The following is an 18752-nucleotide window of genomic DNA, read 5'->3' as shown; positions in this document are numbered from 1 at the left end:
GCTAACTCCTTGGGTATTTCTCCCATCAGTAACGTATTGACATGGCTCTTACGGCTTAATGCGTCAGCTACTACATTAGCCTTTCCGGGATGATAATTCAATCTCATATCATAATCCTTGATGAGCTCCAACCATCTCCTTTGTCTGAGATTCTACTCCTTCTGTGTGAAAATGTACTTCAAACTCTTATGATCCGTGTACACCTCACAATGGTTTCCAATGAGGAAATGCCTCCATGTTTTCAAAGCATGCACTATGGCTGCTAACTCCAAATCATGCGTGGCATAATTTAACTCATGAGGCTTCAGTTGTCTTGAGGCATATGAAACAACTCTCCCTTCCTGCATAAGCACTGCTCCAAGTCCTCGACGTGAAGCGTCGCAATACACCTCATAATCTTTGGTCTGGTCTGGCAAAATCAACACTGGTGAGGTAACCAAGAGTTTCTTCAACTCCTGGAAACTAGCCTCACATTCCTCCGTCCATATGAACTTGGTATATTTCTTTAACAACTCAGTCATAGGCTTCGCAATCTTTGAGAAATTCTCAATAAATCTCCGGTAGTATCCTGCGAGTCCAAGAAAACTCCGGATCTCTCCAACTATTGTTGGGGCTTCCCACTTGGTCACGGTATCAACTTTAGTGGGATCAACTGCTATACCTTCTCCAGATATAACGTGTCCGAGGAATCCTATTTCCTTCAACCAAAACTCACATTTGCTGAACTTGGCATATAATTGATGTTCTCTGAGCTTTCCAAGTACCAAACGCAAATGCTCCTTATGCTCCTCCTCATTCTTCGAATAAACCAGGATATCATCAATGAACACTACGACGAACTTATCCAAAAACTGAAAGCACAAGTGCTCCCTAGGTGGTTTTGATAATTGATGACAACATATCTCTTGTTGGACTAACATTTCAATCTAGCATGTTTCAGATAAGTTCAACAATGGAGTGGCATGGCATGGATTCCATAAACACTTTGTTCATCATGTTCATAAAATAGGCAGGTGCATTAGTCAGACCAAATTGACATAACGGTATACTCGTACAGCCCATACCTGGTGGTAAAAGCTGTCTTCAGAATATCCTGTTCTCGAATCTTCAACTGGTGGTATCCTGATCGCAAATCAATCTTGTAAAATACCTTAGCTCCTTGCAATCGATCAAACAAATCATTAATCATTGGTAGTGGGTACTTGTTCTTGATCGTTACTTCGTTCAATTCTCGATAATCAACTACCATCCTTAACGATCCATCCTTCTTCTCCACTAGAAGTACTGGCGATCCCCAAGGCGAAGAACTTGGGCGGATATATCCCTTATCCAGTAACTCCTTAATCTGATTCTTAATTTCCACCAAATCCTTTGCTGGCATCCTATATGGTCTCTTTGATATTGGCCCTGTGCCTGGCAATAGCTCAATCAAAAACTCAATATCTCTATCCAGTGGCATGCCTGGCAACTCCTCTGGAAATACTTTAGGGAAATCCCTTACCACTGGTACTTCCTCCTGCACAACTCCTGTTAGGCAATTTACTTGAGTCCTCTTTGGCACATGCCGGGATACATACTTGATCCTTCTCCCTTCTGGGTTGGTAAGCAAAATTGACTTACTAGCACATTCAATATTCCCTTCATACTTTGATAACCAATCCATGCCTAATATCACATCCAATCCTTGGGATTCCAATACTATTAGGTCTGAGGGAAAAACATAGTTACCAATCCTTAATGGTAACCGATCACACCATAGACTAGCCACATACTCTGCTCTAGGCGAGGTTACTAACATGGGTGACCTGAGGGCTTGGGTTGATAGGTTATACTTATCCACAAATCCCCTTGAGATGTATGAATGCGATGCACCAGTATCAAAAAGAACGAGTGTAGTAAATGACTTAACCAAAAACTTACCTATTACTGCATCGGGCTGAGCTTCAACCTCCTCCACGCTAACGTGGTTCACCTGTACCCTGTTGAAAGGGTTCGGCTTCTTCCCAGAACTTCCATTGCCATTGTGGCCTTCAGGACATTCATTGGCATAATGTCCGGTCTTCTGACACTTAAAGCAAGTGACTTGGCTCAGGTCCTTCTTGGCTGGGGTTGATGGGTTGGTGCGGTTCTGGCCGTTGCTTCCTCCATTGCCATTACCATTCTTGGTGCCATTGTGATTGTGCAAGCTACCTACTCCATGGGTGTGCTGAAAATGTCCTCCCGGTCTAGGGGTAAAACGTGGTTTCTGCTGAGCTCCTGAATTGTACTTCCCTTGTCCATACTTCCTCTTGCAATTCTCAATTTGCTTTTGCTTCCCTTCAATCATAAGAGCACGATCTACCAACTCCTGGTAGTTGTTGAAGGTTGCTACCATCAACTGCATGCTCAACTCATCATTTAGTCCTTCTAGAAACTTCTCCTGCTTAGCTGCATCCGTAGCGACGTCATCTGGGGCATAATGTGCTAACTTACTAAAGTACTCCACATACTGGCCAACTGTCCGTCCTCCTTGGTGTAAGTTGCGAAACTCACGCTTCTTCATGGCCATAGCTCCTGATGAAACATGTGCAGTACGAAAAGCCTGCTGAAACTGGTCCCATGTGACAGTGTCGACTGAGAAAGTGGCTGTGAAATTCTCCCACCATGATGCAGCGGGTCCTTCTAACTGATGTGCAACAAACTTTACCTTCTCCGCATCTGTGCATCCTGCTGTGGTCAACTCCCTAGCTGTTTTGCGGAGCCAATCATTTGCTACTATCGGCTCGGTGCTACTGGAAAACACCGACGGATTCAGCCTAAGAAAACGGGCTAAGTGATCAACAGGTGGTGGTGGTGGTGGTGGGTTGTTGTTGTTGTTCCCTTGATTCTGATTCTGGACTAGCAAATGCATCAATGTGTTCTGCTGCTGGATCAACTAGGTGAGCTCCGGTGGAAAGGTAAATCCGGGGTCACGTCTCGGAGGTATCTGAGGGTTTAGAAAAGATGAGATGTAAGAATAGAGGGGGTCTAAAGAGAAAACACCACCCATATGCACATGAGGCAAAAGCAAACAATTCACTTCATTCAATCAAACAAGGGCATACAATCGATCTATCTATCGCAAAAGTGCTCGGACTACTATATTTACATGGTGGACTACTACTACTGATGAGGTGGTCTACTAGAAATATTCTTCGGTTGCAGACTCCATGATATCTGCTCCAGCTTCATCAACATAGTCATCATCTCTACTATCTGGATCCGAATCGGTGCCGTCGATGATGATGTAGTCTTCCGGGCTAATCTCCTTGGGTTCTTCGTCTTCCTCTACTGGCGTAGGGTCTCCCATAAATATTCCAATCTTCTTGATCAGGTCGTCATTCTTCTCCACCAATACTTCAATTTCCTCTTCATAATCTTCACGCGTAGCCTTGAGTTCTTCCTCCAGTTCCTTGATTCTAGTCTTAGCCTTCTTTAGATCTATCATGTCTGCGCACATCTGGTTCTCCTGTCGTCGAATGTGCTGGTTTAGCTCCTGGATAAAAGCTGCAATTGATCTATCCTTCCTGGTGCTGATCATCTCCCAGTGTTCATCTCGGCGCCCACAAATCTGGTAGATAGTATCCTTGAGATCCTTGCGGTAGACTTCTCCAATGCTTCCCATGGCGATGTGAGCTGCCATGCTCTTTCCTACACTCCAAGTTGGTGCATCAAAGGAAAAAATCTACGGGCTCAGTGACTGGCATGAACGTCCTTCCTGGAACTTGAACTTGAATCATCCAGCGCTCTTCTTCAGGTAAAGTGGCGTTATAGGTTCCTGTGAAGCTTGGTACTCCTATGTTCAGGTATCTAGTGACTTCCTTCAAGTGATGTCCAAAGGGTGTATCTTCATCTGGTTGCATGAACTTTTTCCTTGCATCCGCCATCCTAAAAGAGTAGAAAAGATGAGAAGTCAGAAGAGAAGAGAGTGAATAGTGATCTAGGTCTTTTAGCTTAGTGGTCGTGTCCTACAGTCAGCGTGTGCTCTGATACCATCTCTATAGCGACCAGACCTCAAACAGTCTGATCTCTGTGCTCCGGTGTCATCCCTGGATCAGTAATGCTGACACCACATAGTACTTGGAGGATTTATAGCAGAGTAGCAATCACACACTTATTACATCGAGTGTCTCAAAAGAGAACTTATTACAATAAATATGGCTTAAGGCCATCTAATAACGATAACAGCGGAAGGCTTGGAAGATAAGTGAGTCCATCAAGTCCAACGACATCACTGAGTATAGAACCACGACCTAAAACTCCTTAATCGTCATTTGAAAAGTCTGCAACATTAATGTTGCATCCCGAAACGGGTCTGCACATGGAATATGCTGGCAATGTAACACATAGAGAGTAAGGGAATGAAACAGCTATACTATATGCATATTTGGCTGGTGGAAAGCTCTATGGTTACAGTTTTGTGTAAAGCCAAATTTTCCCTACTTCAAAGGAATAAAATTTATTTAACTATCATGGTAGTTGTTAAACATTGAGAATGGTTGACAGCATTCTCAATCCCAATTAAGCATCATCATTAAACATAACCCAACAAAATTAATTTAAAGTAAAATGTTGAGATTCACATGATAATTCAGGTACTAGATACTCAAGATGTCCATAACCGGGGACACGGCTAACCATGATTAGTTTATTACACTCTGCAGAGGTTTGCGCACTTTTCCCCACAAGACTCGATCGCCTCCGTTGGGTTTCTCGCACTACAGGGTGTTTGAGAAGACGGATGACCGAGACATAGTCTTTTAGAAGCGCTAGCACCTTACGATTGGGTAGACCGTACCACCTACATCCCCTACATCTGCTAGTCTACCACTGTAAGAGTTCGCACGACTTAGTCAACTATGCTAGAGCCCATAATAGCTTGTGGCTGCACACGGAAGTTTCTAGTATGAATAGTCTCATGATCCCTTTGAGCCTGGGTGGCGGTCCAAAAGAAAACAGGAAAGTCCTGGAATACCCAGGTGCCTCAATCCACCCAGATGTGTGTTTAAGTTGCCACCTTAGATAACCATTAATTAACAAAACTCACATTTATCATGGATATCACTCACCCAATCCACGTCTACTAGTATAGCATGGCATAATAAGCAAACGTAGAAGTAACTCCCAAAGGTTTGATAATAAACAGGTAATAGGTACTACCTCATCTACTTCCCATCCCACAATTTAATTAGATCCTAACCATGCAATGTGTGAGGGTTGATCTAATGCAATAAAACTGGGTAGTAGAAAAGGTATGATCAAAGTGTTACTTGCCTTGCTGATGATCCGGGAAACCTAGCGATTCGAAGTAACAAGCGGCGCACTCCGGGTATTCTATCGCAGAGAAACAAACAAGCATACAATACGTACTCAACTAATGCACAGGCAAAACTCAAATAAGAGATCTAACCAGAAGGTTCAACTCAAGAACTCCGGTTGGCAAAAGAATCAAATCGAACGAAGCAACAAAAGTCAAACGGCGAAAGAAAACAACTTCGTTCTACTAATCTGGATCTAGGGAAAATTTTTACAGTAGCAAAATCTTGTTTAAGTTGGTTAAACGGATAGAGGGTTCGAGACGAAACCCTATGCGCTTGAATCGTCTGATTCCGATAAACGAGCGAAAAGTTATACTAAAAAGAAAATCGGATTAGGAATCGCGATCAGAAAAATCACGGATTTAATCCGAGAAAAGAAAAACGACGAACGCTCGCTAAATTGAATAAACCGGAAAAACCGATCTATTAAAAAAAACGAATCTAAAAAAACCGACGGGAAAACCGAACAGTTTTTCAAAAAATAATAATAAAAAAATACGGGCATGGATTTCGAGGCGGCGGCGGACCTCGGGCGGTGTGCGGCGGCGGCGAGGCGGCGGCGGCAGTGAGAGCTGGGGGCGGCTCGGGCTAGGGTTAGCTCTGGCTGGGCCTCCCCCCGGCTTAAAATAGCCTAACGGGCCGGGAGTCCTAGTCGGACACGGCCCTAGGTCGGTTCGATTTTTTTTTAAATAATTACGCGTAGAAGAAAAAATAAAAAGAAATACTAAACGGACTCCAAAAATTCCGAAATAAATTTTCACGGGCTTCTAAAATCAAGCCGCACAAGGTGAACATTTATTTGGGACCTAAATGCCATTTTGAAAACACACATTTTTCCTAAATTCAAATAAAACACCGAAAAACTCCGAAATAAAATCCTATTTGATTTTATTATTAAATCCTCAATATTTCTTTATTTTGGGAAAGTAATTTTATTCCCTCTTTCATATTTTTTTAATAGAAATAATTGATGATAAAATAAATAAAATCAAATGATCCTATTCTCAAAATTTGAGAAAACTCAAATATGAAAATAACGAAATCCCCAACTCTCTCCGTGGGTCATTGAGTTGCGTAGAATTTCTAGGATCAACCAAAATGCAAAATAAAATATGGTATGCAATGATGATCTAATGTATAACATTCCAAATTGGAAATTTGGGATGTTACACTATCTTTGCTTGCTAGTTGCTCGCTCTATTGCTATGCCGCGATACCTACCACTTGCTATATCATGCCTCCCATATTGTCATGTCAAGCCTCTAACCCACCTTTCCTAGCAAACCGTTGTTTGGCTATGTTACCGCTTTGCTCAGCCCCTCTTATAGCGTTGCTAGTTGTAGGTGAAGATGGAGTATGTTCCTTGTTGGAACATGGATAGTTGTTGGGATATCATTATTATATCTTGTTTACATTAATGCATATATATACTTGGTAAAGGGTGGAAGGCTTGTCCTTATGCCGGGTGTTTTGTTCCACTCTTTCCGCCCTAGTTTCCGTCATACCGGTGTTATGTTCCTTGATTTTGCGTTCCTAGCGCGGTTGGGTTATAATGGGAACCCCTTGACAATTCGCCTTGAATAAAACTCCTCCAGCAAGGCCCAACCTTGGTTTTACCATTTGCCACCTAAGCCTTTTTCCCTTGGGTTCCGCGGACTCAAGGGTCATCTTTATTTTAAACTCCCGGGCCAGTGCTCCTCTGAGTATTGGTCCAACCTGTCTGCAGCCGGTGGCCACCAGGGGCAACTCTGGGTTGGCCTACCGGAATCTTGGACAATCCGGTGTGCCCTGAGAACGAGATATGTGCAACTCCTATCGGGATTTGTCGGCACATTCAGGTGGCTTTGATGGTCTTGTTTTACCATTGTCGAAATGTCTTGTAACCGGGATTCCGAGTTTGATCGGGTCGTCATGGGAGAAGGAATATCCTTCGTTGCCCGTGAGAGCTTGTGATGGGCTAAGTTGGGACACCCCTGCGGGGTTTTGAACTTTCGAAAGTCATGCCCGCGGTTATGGGCAGATGGGAATTTGTTAATGTCCGGTTGTAGAGAACTTGAAACTTAACGTAATTAAAATGAATCAACCGTGTGTGTAGCCATGATGATCTCTTTTCGGCAGAGTCCGGAAAGAGAACACGGCCTCGTGTTATGCTTGAACGTAAGTAGTTTCAGGATCACTTCTTGATCTTTCTTGCTTCTCGACCGTGCTTTGCTTCTCTTCTCGCTCTCATTTGCATAAGTTAGCCTCCATATATGCTAGTGCTTGCTGCAGCTCCACCTCCACCTCACTACCTTTTCCTACCCATTAGTTTAAATAGTCTTGATCGCGAGGGTGTGAGATTGCTGAGTCCCCGTGACTCATAGATTACTTCAAAACAGATGCAGGTGCCGATGATGCCAGTGCAGGGGACGCTACCGAACTCAAGTGGGAGTTCGACGAGGATTTCAGACGTTACTATGTGTCTTTTCCGGACGATCAGTAGAGGAGCCCAGTTGGGGCGATCAGGGATCTAGCAGTTGGGGTTGTCTTTATTTACGTTGGTTCCGTAGTCGGACGTGGATTGTATTCTGGATGATGTAATGCTTTATTTATGTATTGTGTGAAGTGGCGATTGTAAGCCAACTCTTTATCCCTTTCTTATTCAGTACATGGGATGTGTAAAGATTACCCCTCTTGCGACATGCCTACTATGCGGTTATGCCTCTAAGTCATGCTCCGACACGTGGGAGATATAGCCACATTGTGGGTGTTACACCATCTTATCACCTCCTTATTAAATAGGGATATGGAGCTTTCTTTTTCACTTTTACCCCAGTCGACTGCACCAATTCGGCTGCTGCATCAACCTGATCTCGACCAGAAAAACGACAACGCCCCTCCGCTGTTCATCAGCATCACCAGGTACCCATCTCTCTTTGCGTCCAATCTGTATTAGGGTTCTTGTCGCTCTTCGGTGTTCATCGAAGTTCATCATACTTGCCCGTAGTTCATCTGGCATGCCGTTTAATCAAGCCCAAATGCGATGCCAAAGTCATGTTTTGACTACTTTAGTGTCTGCTATCAGCTATAGATCCATTCCCTTCTGTTGAGATTCAACCCCAGTGTAGTAGTTCATCCTCTGTGTATTAGGTTTTATCAATTTCCGCCTATTTTCGAACTGGCGTAGATCCAAAGCTGCAAGAAGAATCTGTGAAACTTGTTTGCCTAACACTTAGTGAAATTTCGTTCATCTATAGGTCTGTAGATATCTGTTTCATCACTGTTGTATACGCAACTCAAATGATACTTTATGACCCGCCAAATGCTAGCCCGCTTACTTATGAAATGTTAAACCACCGACATCTGTCCAACGTTGATATCACCTAACCGTATCTTGCCGCTTAGCCATTATATTTCTTCTTTCATAATAGTTAACCTTTGCACATTAACCATTTTTGCATAAAAAACTTGCCTTCTCGTTGCTATTGGGCGGCTTATCATCACAAATTTGACCCGGCATGATTTCCATTCTAGGCTTTCACCTGATAAATATGACTAAGACCGTCACCTCCTGCAACTGGGTCGTTTCCAATGTCACGGAGCGGTCTCTCCAAGAGTTTGTTGATATGGGCATCTTGCCATCTAAAGATGCCATCCACTGGCGGGTTTCGGGAGTTGAGGTTCCACCTCATCCAAAGGAAGGAGAAGTTATAGCTTTCCTGATCACATGCTCCAAGGCTCCTCACAACCCGGCTCAAAGTAATTCCGTGATGTTCTAAACTTTTATCAGCTTCACCCTCAAGATTGGACCCAACTTAGTCTCCAACATCTGCAATTTTCAAGTCTTTTGTGAAGTATACCTTTAAGAAGATCCCAGCATTGACCTCTTTAGAGAATATTATTATCTTAACCGCCAAAAAGAGATGACAGATGGGCCCAGCCTTGAACTTGGCAGAATTTCTAACCAAAGACGAAGAGACATTGTCTTTCCTTCAGCCACGCTTCCTAGTCAACCCGAAGATTGGAATCTGTCGGGTTTCCGTATCTGCCAGCTCAACCCAAGGCACCCACTTCCAGACCGGATCAGCTCTACCGAACGGGCCAAATACGTACCCAGTTTTACCAAGATAAGGGCCTTGATGGCAAATGGCTTGACCGGTGTTCACTTGGTCTAATGCTGGATTGGGTGGAGGATCATGCCTTTAAGCCGACGCCCCGGTTTGATGTGCACACACACATGTATTGTAAATGACCCCTTGCGGTTTAATTCAGCATGTCTGGAAGATAAGGACCTCAATGAAATGACCAAGTCCTTGCTTTGGGAAACTCTACAAAACTGCAGCAAAACAGGGCTGAACCCCATCTGTGCCTTTAACCCGGCTCCAGCTGTAAGCATTTCGAGCTATTTTTACGTTACTCACTATTCTCATATACTGCATTCCCCTTATTATCTTGCTTTCTTCAGGCCGACTCTCCTTTTTGGAACAAGAAGCTTCAAGATAAACCGGCCAAGAAGGCTAGGGCGAAGATCAAGGCTTCAAAGAAGACCAAGAAGAAAACATATGTAACAAAACAAGTCGCCTTGGATGATGAGTAGGAGGTAGAACTTGATTATCTTGGCTCCTTTTTTGTACATGTTATTGATGTTGACCCCTCTTAGGATGACGCGGAAACCAGCCATGCATGCACACTTGAAGATGTAACTATTATTTCCTCCGACTCAGAGCCCTTGCCAAGACCGAAAGTGCAACAAGTGACCCAAAAAGTAAGGTTTTCTCACCCTTTAGCTTACTTGGATCCAAACTTTATTTTAAAGAAACAGCAGCATGAAGCTCGACACACAACCCGGCATAGCGGAGGTGGAGACCTTCATGCCGGCTTACTGTAACGCCCCGGACACACCCACTGGTGGTCGTTACTCCTGGCGAGATCTAGACTGGCCCCATAGATCAATACTAGTCTTTTATGTGCACTTTGTCCTCACTCGTGCGCACCCGGGAGAAACTTCCCGGTTGGTCACCCATCCTGACACTACTCCAAGCCGAGCATGCTTAACTTTGGAGATCTGTCCGAATGGGCTCCTAGAAAAGAAGGAATTCCTTATTGATATGAGTAGTCTATCATCCCTAATAAGCCAGGCTATCACATACACCCCCGCTCAGAGGAACCGACGTCCTCGTCGGGCCACAGGAACGTTCCCTCTTGGCACATAAGTCTGTGCATCCAGTCCGGTACAAGTACCATGCCGTGTGCCACGACGGGTCACAAACGTCATGAACAACATGACCGAGCACCTGTCCGCAAACATCCGTGTAACCATGAGGGTCGGCTCTGATACCAACTTGTAACGCCCCGGACACACCCGCCGGTGGTCGTTACTCCTGGCGGGATCTAGACTGGCCCCATAGATCAATACTAGTCTTTTCTGCGCACTTTGTCCTCACTCGTGCGCACCCGGGAGCAACTTCCCGGTCGGTCTCACTACTCCAAGCTGAGCACGCTTAACTTTGGAGTTCTGTCCGAATGGGCTCCCGGAAAAGAAGGAATTCCTTATTGATATGAGTGGTCTATCATCCCTAATAAGCCAGGCTATCACAGTTACCCAACACGCCAGCTCCTCGCAAATGCCGAAAAGAGGTGCCTTAGAGTTCAATTCTCTCCTTTCCAAAGGTGGGTCTTATTCGTCAACTTATTAGGGAACTTCTAATTCATCCTCTAGCGTCTCTACTAGAACTCAACGCCTGCCATCAAGATTGCGCCTGGGTGAGAACATTTGACTTCTTTGCTTTAACACTTTTATGCTGAAATATTCAAATCATCATGTCTTATTTTGAGTGGCATAGCTAAAACAAGCCAGAAGCTGAAGATATGCAAGGCGGTCGAAGATCCCAAGGTCAATGAGCCAGAGAAACAGACACCAGCATCCGAGGTGTCAAATCAGAACCCTGAAGACACTGCTAGAGACCTGCCACCAGAGACCCGGGATACACCCATGGATCCAATGAATGTTGACCCAAAAAGTGTGAAACGACCAAGCAGCCCACAAAGCCTTCTAAAGAAGATGCTGAGGATGTCGTGGTCACTGGTACTAGTTATGTAGACCAGGAAACCCCACCATTCTAGCCAAGCATTCTGCCAAGGAGGAGCTGATTGAAAGGGCAAAGCCAAATTTGACATTGCAAGCTACTCCAAATTGGATATCAACGAGTTATACTCTGGCTATCTGAGCCACATGCATACTAGTTGTGGCTTGGAAGCTGACTTAATGAAGAGAATGCGACAAAAATATGAGGTATAAATATATGCCTCCTCTGTATACATGTAATCATCCAGTCCCCAAGTCTTAATCATAGGAAAGAATATCTTGAGTGTGGTTAAGACTTTTATCCATGTACCAGTACAAATTTTGAGTCATAGCCCTCATGAGCCGGCTTATCTTGAGAAAGATAAACCGGGTCATCATTGTAAAGATTGTTTCAATTCCTAGCCCTCAATGGCCGGCTTATTTGAAAAAGATGAGCCGGTTCTTCAAAAATATAATTTGAAAAGAGCTTCCTCGTACATTAGCCACTAAGTGCCAAGTGTATTGCTTGCAATATGCTTGGGACATAAATGAAAATCATGCACTAGCCGTCATACTTATATTCTTTGTCTCTTATTTGCAGGATGCCTTTGGCCTGAATGAGTCCCAATTGGTAGAATTAAAGAACATGCTTGAACATCAAGAGGCTCAAGTACGCAAAGTTGACTCCAAGCTGAAGCTTAGCCTAGAAGAGGGAGAGAAACTCAAAGCCGGATCTTTTTCATTTTAAGCCACTGCCGAGCTAGGCCAGTTAACATTTTAACCTTTCCCAGTCTTTTGGATTTTAACTGGCCTAGCAACTCATCTGAATGTTTACTCAATAGGCCTAGGAGCTCCAATCTTGGCCAAGATATGCGTGTGAAGCTCAAAGCCGTGTACACCCTAGTGGAACAATTATATACTGGCACTCAATGGACCATAGTAGCTATCTCCCACAAAAAACAACTACCCACAGTCATCAGGGAGGTATTGGACAAACTATTTGTCATGCCCCAAAGACTAGAAGAGATAAAGCGATCATCCGCCCGAGACGTTGTCATTACTGCTCTAAGTCAGGCCAAAGTGTGGCAAGCGGAATTAGACCCGGAGGAGATGGCCATCGATTGTCCGAGCCTTAAAGAAGATGGGTCACCTTTTGATGAAACGGACTTTGCCAAATGCATGAAAGAGATGCGTCCCTTGGCGAGCAAACTAGCCGAAGAGACTGATTTGTCCAAGTACGAGGCAACATATACCATGGACAATGCCAAAGTTAAAGCGCCAGCTTATGAAATCATGGATCTCATCCGTCCAACGCGTAAGCATACTTTTGCTACTGATATTGATCCATCCCTGCTTATCGATGATGAAGAGGTATTCAAGGCCTTAACTGGCATCAACTGGACATCGCTTGACTTCCAGATAGGCGAAGAAGAAGAGCTGGAGCAGGATGACTGTCGGTGTCAAAACCAGCGGATCTTGGGTAGGGGGTCCCGAACTGTGCGTCTAAGGCGGATGGTAATAGGAGGCAGGGGACATGATGTTTACCCAGGTTTGGGCCCTCCTGATGGAGGTAAAACACTACGTCCTGCTTGATTATTCTTGAGGATATGAGTATTACAAGAGCAGATCTACCACGAGATCAGAGAGGCTAAACCCTAGAATCTAGCCTATGGTATGATTGTATGTTGTCCTACGGACTAAAACCCTTCGATTAATATAGACACCGGAGGGGGCTAGGGTTACACAAGGTCGGTTACAAAGGAGGAGATATACATATCCGTATTGCCTAGCTTGCCTTCCACGCCAAGTAGAGTCCCATCCGGACACGGGACAAAGTCTTCAATCTTGTATCTTCATAGTCCAACAGTCCGGCCAAAGGATATAGTCCGGCTGTTCGGAGACCCCCTAATCCAGGACTCCCTCAGTAGCCCCTGAACCAGGCTTCAATGACGATGAGTCCGGCGCGCAATGTTGTCTTCGGCATTGCAAGGCGGGTTCCTCCTCCGAATACACCACGGAAGAGTTTGAATACAAGGATAGTGTCCGACCCTGCAAAATAAGTTCCACATACCACCGTAGAGAGAATAATATTTCCACAAATCTAATCTGCTGACATGTTTTGACAGCATGACATCATGCCACGTCCCGGTCATTATTCGAACCGTTTTTCTTTAACCAGCTCCGCACATAACGCGAGGCGGTTTCTTGACACGTCTTGTCAAAGTAGAGATCGTCTTCCCCTTATCACGGGATTCTCATCAATACAAATGTGGGTAACCCAACCGTGCCTGTTGGTATGACTCCTAGATCTTAGGTAAGTCTCAAACGGCCACGAGGAGGATGCCTGATATTCACCCTCTTTGTAAAGGGACGAGGCTTTTTCTCCCCCCCGTGCTCAATCGAATCCTTCCCCCGCCTCGAGTTCTAACACCCAAAGCTCATGTCAGGTGCTTCAGACCTTCAATCATGTCCGGATCCAGCCTTCAATGCTAGTGGATGCCTTCCTCCGTCACGGAGGAGGACATCAAGAAGTTGAGGGAGGCCAGATATCTGATCGCCGAAATTTCGCATAGGCTGCCCGCCCGAGGGAAGGTCGTCCCTACTCCCGAACCCAACAAAAGCATTGTGTTCATCTCCCACTTCCTCCAAGGGCTAGGCCTCGCTCTAGATCCCATTGTTAGGGGTCTTATGTTCTATTACGGGCTGGATTTTCATGATCTGGCCCCGGATTCCCTTCTTCACATCTCGTCATTCATTGTCGTATGTGAGGCCTTCCTCCACAATACCCCTCACTTCGGCCTGTGGCTCAAGACCTTCGATGTGAAGCCGAAGACGGTCGAGGGACAGTACGCAGCATGCGGAGGTGCTTTAATAAGCAAAATTGCTGACGCTCCATGGCCAAAGGGTTTCTTTCCAGAGCCGTATCCGAGATCTCTTCGAGGGAGACTTCAGTCTGGTTATGGTAATGCAAGTTATGCTAGTTCGTCGAGTCCAGCCTTGCAAACGCCGACCCCTCCGCATGTGGGAATTCAACCCGGAAGGACCATGCACTATTCAACATTTCCTCGGCATGACGCACGAGGAGATGTACAAATCGTTCTTCGGACCCCAAATAGAGTGTACGGACACCACCGAGGACGTGAGCCTAAGCTGCAACCGCCTCGCTGCCCAAGTAAGTAATCCCATGGCCGAACACACTGTCCTTTTATTTATCATGACATCATTCTGAAGAATCACTCTTTGACCAGGACTGGATAACAAAGGCGAAGATGATCCTGTGTTCGGCTCCCCTTCCTGAGGGCTTGGACAATTCGGTGCTGGAAAAGATGCTCGAGCCAGCACCTTGTCTAGTGCCCTCAAAGAAAGATGAAGGGGGGAATAAAGAGGGCGAAAACGGGCCTCCTTCGCTACCTATTCCAACCGAGGGAATGAGCGCCTCCGCGAGGGAGGATAACACAGGGGAAGAATCTGACATTCTCTCTCCCCGGGGAAGGAAGAGGACTACCTCTGAAGATCCAGAAACTAAGGTTTCCAAATGGGAGAAGAAATCTCAGCCAGAGGGTCCTGCCTCGGAGGGTATTCTTGCCGCACAATGTCCGCGCGGGGATCAGCCCTCTACCGAGCTGTAAGTAATAAAAAAGTACTTAATAGTGAAGATATCATACCTTACTTCTGAAGACAATAACCAATGCTTATAAATTGTAATCCGGATCGCAGCCCTTCTCGACAGAGTTCATCTTCAGGGGATCTTCTTTCGGAGATGATGGAGAGTGAAACGCCTCCCCGGACTCCCCAGCTCAAGAAGCGGGTAACCTTGAAGTGTCGTCGCGAAGGGTACTAGGGCCAGAGGATAAGCCTTTGGCTGCTCGGAATCCCCAGTATCCGGCTCCTAAGGAGAGCGACAGTAAGGGTCCGTACAGTGTGCGGTTGGACGCGCTGAAGGATCTTCTGAGGCAAGCTACCGTCTCGGAAGCGCATCGTACGCTAATGGGTAGGGTAATTGAAAGGATTTCATCCGCTGAAAGCGGGTTGCATGAAGCTTTTATGAGTCTGCTGAAAGGCTTCAAGGTACATGAAATAATGTATGCTTTTAACAGTACCGCATACGTTAGTATGCCCATGCAGATAGTAGCCCCTGAGACTCTGGTTGTCGTCGAGAACGGCGGCAAACAAAGGATTATAGTCCCAGGTGATAACCAGACCGCCTTTATGCGCAGGTGGTTGAAGCTCCGGTGGCTAGCCGGACTTATGGGTTTGCCGAACTAAGGCGGCAACTGGATGAGGCAGATGCCGACATCGTGCTTGTCAACAAGCGGCTTGACGAGGCACAAGGTGAGTGATTTTTCTGGTGATCGTCACATAATAAGAGCAGGATGATGCCAGTATCTTTAATATGTTGTGACTGCAGATGGAGCTACCACCGTGGAGACCCTTCGGGCGGAGCTTTCCCGAGCCAAGGAGCAAGCAAGGAGTAGCAATGTGGCCGCTTTAAAGGCGGCCGAAGAGTTAAGGGCCGAATAGGTTGCGCATTGCGAGAGCAAGGAAAAAATAGCCAAGATGGCTGTAGAGCTAAAAGATGCTGCTGACCGTTACAAGCTTCTTGAAGAAGAAAACCGGGCGAAGGCGACGGACCTGGAGAAGGCCCAGGTGGCTGCCAAGGAAGCCCGCTCCAAAATTAGAGCGACGAAGGAGGAGCTGAATCAAGCTGCAGATATCATGTCTCGGAAGCCCTTCTTATTGCGGACTAAGTTCGGAGATCCGAAGTATGCTCCTCTGGACCGGCTATGGAGTTCTGCAGACGCGTACATGGATTTGGCTACAAGTGCTGCCGATGCAGCTGAGTACTTCAAGGATTAGAAAGGTCCCGAAGTGGAAAAACTGTTCTGGTCACAGTTTCACGCTCCAGTCCGTCCGATGCTGCTGAATGAGCGATTGACTGGTTGGGCCGAGCTCCATAGGTTGTCCGGACTTGCCATGAGGTCCGTTGTGGATCATCTGTGGCTGGGAGGGCCAAGGCCGAATAACTACTTTAGCTTAGTGCAACAATTCCTTGATGCTGTGCCACGCATTGATGCTGTAAAGAGATCAGCGTGCATAGAAGGTGCACGGATGGCCCTTGCCCGTGTCAAAACATACTGGCGGAGATGGAGGCCACCACTGTTGCAGCACAGGGTTCAGCCATAGGCCGAGTGGCTGCTGAGCACTACTTCGAAGAAGTCCTTGAAGGCGCTCGTTCGATAGAGGCTCAGTGCTCGAAAAATATTATTTCCAGTGACATGTAGTCCCATTGTACAAACAATGTTTTTCTGAATTAATCAAGGCTGTATTTATACTTTTGCTCGAAAGTACTATGACGCCTCCTGTGCGGCCGTTTATGTATATATGTATATAACTGGAAGTTTGCAATCGCCGGCTTCCGCCCCCATGCATATAATGCGGGGGTGTTCGCAAAAGATGCATATCCACACTTGATCCAACGTCTTGGTCCATTAAGGAGGTGATAGCGTAGCGAACGAGGCAATCAGACTATATTGCTTTAACACTTTCACTTAGCCATAGGAGTTTGACAGTGGGGCTACTATATAGCCCCTGTTACTTCTACGCTCGTCCGAATACGGGGCGCGTATGTACATGACCAGGAAACGGCCCTTCATTAATGCGGAGGAATCCCGAAGATTCCGATTAGTCATCGAGTGGTTGACCAGTCTCTTGCTATATCATGACAGTTAGTTTTCGGCTTTGTCTACTGAGGTGCTCATTCGGATGAACCAGGGCACAATCGCAGTACTTCTCCCAGTGCTACCTTAGCCGATATAACAGAATGTAAGGTACCAAAACGCAGGACCCGGGCAAACCCAACATTTGACCAAAGACATGATTCGGAGCTGATGCATATAGGGCCAAACTCGCGACGCCAAACACTCCCTAAGGTGTTTGGTCTTTATAACATATACCGGGCTAAACAATGCCCTTTATAAGAAACCCCATGTGTCCAGGTACGTGCAAAATCCTGGCATGGCCACATGCCAATAACGCCGGCATCCTTCTCGGTTGTGTGGAGTATCCGGAGGATGTGAGCAACAAGAGACAGTAAAAAAGGTTTATGCAGGGCCTTAATCTAAAAAGAAACCTTTGGGCGGGTCCCTCCTGCACGTCTGCGCCTGTGTCTCCATTGTGCCATGTCCTGGACGGGTGTAGCACGATTGTCACCTGCAAAAGGAAAGAACTTAGGTGAAAGTTGCCATATCAAAAAGAAGAATGAATTATCAAAATTCCAGAGAGGCCTGGTTGAGCCGGGCTGGCCCTAATTGCACGCGGGAAGCCCCTGGTATCGTTTTATGAGGGTTCGAAAACCAATCTCATGCATGTATGATGGAACGCCGGACTCGTCTAACCGTGTCCGTGGTCTTGACGACCTGTCATTTTTTCTGGTTGGTGAGGCCGTCTAGTGTGCGGCTGTTAGAGCCACCGCGTCCTCTTGTGTACGTAAAGAACGGTTGGCATTTCCGCTAACTGTGATGATGCCTCGTGGACTGGGCATCTTAAGCTTGAGAAAAGCATAATGTGGTATTGCGTTAAAACGAGCGATAGCCAGTCTTCCGAGCAGTGCTTGATAATCACTTCGGAATGGAGCGATGTGAAAAGTTAACGTTTCGCTTCGGAAGTTATCGGGAGAACCGAATACCACCTCTAGTGGTAGAGAGCCCGTACAGTGGTCCTCTTGGCCTGGTATTACTCCCTTGAAGGTAGTATTAATGTGGCTTATTTGTGTCGGGTGTATCCCCATTTTGCGGTCTGTGTCCGGATATATCAGATTTAGATCACTGTCGCCGTCCATTAGGACCCTTGTGAAATGGTACCCGTTTATTATTGGGTCTAACACCAAGGCCGTCAGTCCTTCGCGCCGGATATTTGTATTGTGATCCCTACAATAAAAAGTGATTGGGCAGGCCAACCAGGGGTTGAGCCTAGGGGTGACGAGCTTTATGGCGCGTGTGCATCGGGGTGCGTGATTGCTTCTCCCCTTTGTCACATGGATCACGTTTACTGTTTTAACCTTTGGTGGGAATTTTTTTCTGTCCTCCGGCGCTTTGCTGGCGAGGTTCATCCTCGTCTTTGCTTGGTGTCTCTTCCCCTTTGTGTTCGGCGTTTAGCTTACCGACCTGCTTGAAGACCCAACATTCTCTGTGGGTTTGATTTGCAGGTTTGTCTGGGGTGCCATGAATCTGACAGAGTTTGTCAAGAATTTTGTTTAGGCCAGATTGTCCTTCTCTGCTGCCTTTGAAAGGCTTTTTCCGCTGACTTGGTCGAGAGCCCCTGAATCCGGTGTTTACCGCCGTGTTATCTGGGCTACCTTATTTATTTCGATGCTT

This window comes from Triticum urartu, chromosome 2, assembly GCF_003073215.2.
Source record: "Triticum urartu cultivar G1812 chromosome 2, Tu2.1, whole genome shotgun sequence".
Lineage (NCBI taxonomy): Eukaryota > Viridiplantae > Streptophyta > Magnoliopsida > Poales > Poaceae > Triticum > Triticum urartu.
The sequence above is the reverse complement of the archived record's forward strand: the minus strand, read 5'-3'. Positions refer to the sequence as shown.